This window comes from Limulus polyphemus, unplaced genomic scaffold, assembly GCF_000517525.1.
Source record: "Limulus polyphemus unplaced genomic scaffold, Limulus_polyphemus-2.1.2 Scaffold2081, whole genome shotgun sequence".
Classification (NCBI taxonomy): domain Eukaryota; kingdom Metazoa; phylum Arthropoda; class Merostomata; order Xiphosura; family Limulidae; genus Limulus; species Limulus polyphemus.
This window is the reverse complement of record NW_013667691.1, coordinates 172,165-176,399: the sequence shown is the minus strand read 5'-3', so window position 1 is coordinate 176,399 and position 4,235 is coordinate 172,165.

The window sequence follows — 4,235 nt, the reverse complement described above, 5'->3', positions numbered from 1 at the left end:
ATCACCAATCATAACTGGGTAATATTTTTATAACTAGGTAGTATTTTTATAGCTGAGCAATAAGTAAAACAATTGAAATTTCCATAAAAAATGATATGTTTCAGATTTAACCAATAAAAATTGCAAACTAAAAGGAGTAAGTTTCAAATAGTTAAAATTTGTTTTTCTTGAGTGAAAATCTCATGAGTGTTGCAACAGAAAAGCAAGACACTTTCATTGAGAACTGCGTCTACAAAGAAATACTCCAATAAAATCTACTCTGTGATGTAATGCTGTGATGATAGCTCATTTTTAAACTAGAATTTCAATAAAATCATTTTTCTCATGGATGGTGAACATTATTGAATGTCAAGTATGAGTACATTGTTGTAGAATTGCAGACAATTCCAGAAAAGGCCGCAGGCCCAATAGCCTTCCACATGGACTAGCAGTTATACCTGCCCGGAGGGCGGGTATTTCTTATAGTGTTTTAACTCTTCTTGAACAATATGACTAGCTGTTCTAATGTTTGAACAATATGATTATAACTTCATAAATATAGCCGTATCATTAACTTGCCTTGAACAATATGATTTTGGCTGTTTTATTGTTTGAACAATATGATTTTGGCTGTTCTAATGTTTGAACAATATGATTATAATTTCATAAATATAGTCACATCATTAACTTGTCTTGAACAATATGATTTTGGCTGTTCTAATGTTTGAACAGTATGACTATAATTTCATAAATATAGTCACATCATTAACTTGTCTTGAATAATATGATTTTGGCTGTTCTAATGTTTGAACAATATGATTATAATTTCATAAATATAGTCACATCATTAACTTGTCTTGAACAATATGATTTTGGCTGTTCTGATGTTTGAACAGTATGACTATAATTTCATAAATATAGGGCCCCCAGTAGCACAGTGGTATGTCTGCGGACTTACAACGCTAGAATCCGGGTTTCGATACCCGTGGTGGGCAGAGCACAGATAGCCCATTGTGTAGCTTTGTGCTTAATTAAAAACAAACAAACAAACAAATCATAAATATAGTCACATCCTTAACTTGTCTTGAACAGTATGATTTTGGCTGTTCTGATAATTGAAAAATATGACATTTCTATACTCTTTTTGTGCGATATAACTTAAGGATGTGGTAATACTTTTTGTTTCTCTAATACAATAAAACTTCTGGTAAACTTTCTAGTTTTGAAGTGTCACTTTGGTTTATTGAATGTGGTGACTTTAGAAATTTTACATCAGTAATAGAGCTTAAGGTCGGTGCATTTAGTCAAGTTTATTACATTTTTTTATCCATAAGAGATCTTTCAATTGATGGTCATCTTGGTCATCCTCCTTATGTCACAGGACCTTCGATCAATGTAGATCATCTGCCTATTGATTTTAGCTCCACCTATACAAAACCGACATTTCTTTGGCTAGTAAAAGTACTCATCTGCTTTTGTGGTCATACTGACCATTTTGCTCGTTATACATGACTATTTCAAAATACGTGATCATCCTAGATAACCCAATGTGGCTTTTCTCTAAAACAAAACCATATGCTCACGTGTGTATAAGGTGCTATTCAGATAGAAATATTCCACTTATTATGAACAAATTTTGTTTATATTATAAGATTGTAGAATTAAATCTATACATATCTATAAACTCGAATGTCTCTCTCTCTGTGAGTCTTCTCCTTACGCACGGTCACATCTTTATAGCTAAAAACTCCAAACTCGGGGTACAGATACAACTTTTTTTTTGGGGGGGAAGTAACACGGGCTATGTGGCTACGACCTCAAAGGCCATTTTGAGGCCGCAAGTTGAGGACAAATTGACCACTATAGTAATTTTTGGCAAATAGGACGACCAATTGGTCTCAAATTGAAAAGGCTGGATTTTTGTGGTAATGTGTGATCAAGAAGGCTGTTATTTATGTTTCTTCTCTGTGTGAGGACTTTTAATAATTCTATCCATGATCAATTATGTATTGAAACGATTTAGAAACTTCGTGCAGCCTTCATTGTTTCTCTGCTCATTCTCCCTTTGCTCTCTTCCCCTCTATCTCTTTCACATACACACACATACCTACTCTCTAACTCCCTGAAAAAGGCTGGTGCTTTCTCTACACATCTTCAACCATAACTTTTGCTTTGCTTGCGTGTACTCGCAAGAATCAGCTATACGATGACTTTACAAAAACGTTTGGTATCGGCAAATTTTCATTTACATTGTGTTGCAATTCTTCATTAACTGGGACGATAATAAAGTCAAAATGACACTTGACCACACATCAGAAACCAGGACACCAAAAGGTAAGGAATTTTGTTTTCGAAACTTGAAATGTCATGCAAGAGGCAGGAGCAATGTATCCGGTGTGGCTTTGATTAAAATAAGTTTAGTAATAACTTGAAATGCCATGCAAGAGGCAGGAGCAATGTATCCGGTGTGGCTTTGATTAAAATAAGTTTAGTAATTTTTTATTCATTTTTTCGCACATTGTTATTTTTTATTGATTTTAATCAAAATACTTAGTAGGTAAAAAATAATTTTGATTTTTTTGGAAAAACAAAGCATGATTAATACGGTTGATTTAATCAAAACAAGTCAGGTTATTTAAAGGTATTTTCATCCGAGTAACGCGGGGTACTCTGCTAGTTCACAGTAAGAATAAATTACATGTAAAAAATTAAAATAATCTTAATAATACCAGTACATTACAGATTAAAGACAAGTCAATTAAAACGCTAAAGAATGAACCTCAAAATCCAATGCTTACTGAAGCACCTAAATAACCATTTAATAAATTTGGCATCAATAATATAAGATGAATATGATGGCTAGATAAATTCTATTCAAACACTTCTTGAAACGTGTAACACTGTAGGCAAATACCTGGAACATTTCCAAAGAGAATTTACTGCAAGTAAACAAATAACAGACTGATCTTGCGTGTGTTTTTCATCCACACCGCTTTTCGAGTTGTTGGTAATGAAAAATACATTTCTGACGTTTCAATAGAACGCATCTCACTATATAAAATTAATTTAATTTCTTTATTTGTGATTCACTGCATAAAGGATAAAATATGTATAATGGTGGAATATGTAATACGTCCATTCATCATAAACTAAAAATAGAATTTATTCTACAAAAAGGTTTCAACTCGAAAGGTGAAATATAAAGATCCCATCCATAAAATCTGGAAATTAATTTATTATAAAAAATGTTCCAATTCTAATTTGTAGCAATTAACAACATAAATATGGTAATATATATATATATATATATATATATTTCTAAATTAACTCTTATTATTATTACTATATTTAACTATCTTGTATGAAAAAAACACAGTTTATACATCGGGATATTCTTTTATTAGGTTTCAGAAGATTTCTTTACTCAGATTCTTTTTTATTTATTACTATAACTTGTTTATTTCTAGTATTTCATCGTGCACCAAAAGTAATCTTTCATTTTATGGTATTATAGTTAATGTTACGAATGTATTTTCGTCTACCACATATATTCAAGCTCACCATGCTCACTCTTCCCATCTTTATTATAGTTCACTCTTCTCACCGAAGAATCTAAGGGCAATTACTGATGTGATGAATTATACCACCATATTTTTCACCACGTATTCTAATATCATTATTTTAACCCAATCTTCTCACTAGATATTATACCACCACATTCCTCGCCATGTATACTAACACATCTTCTTATCATTACTTTAACCCAATCTTCTCACTAGGTATTATACCACCACATTCCTCAACATGTATTCTAACACATCTTCTTATCATTATTTTAAGCCAATCTTCTCACTAGGTATTATACCACCACATTCCTCAACAGGTATTCTAACACATCTTCTTATCATTATTTTAACCCAATCTTCTCACCAGGTATTATACCACCACATTCCTCACCATGTATTCTAACACATCTTCTTATCATTATTTTAAGCCAATCTTCTCACTAGGTATTATACCACCACATTCCTCACCAGGTATTATACCACCACATTCCTCACCATGTATTCTAACACATCTTCTTATCATTATTTTAACCCAATCTTCTCATTAGGTATTATACTACCACATTCCTCAACATGTATTCTAACACATCTTCTTATCATTATTTTAAGCCAATCTTCTCACCAGGTATTATACCACCACATTCCTCACCATGTATTCTAACACATCTTCTTATCATTATTTTAAGCCAA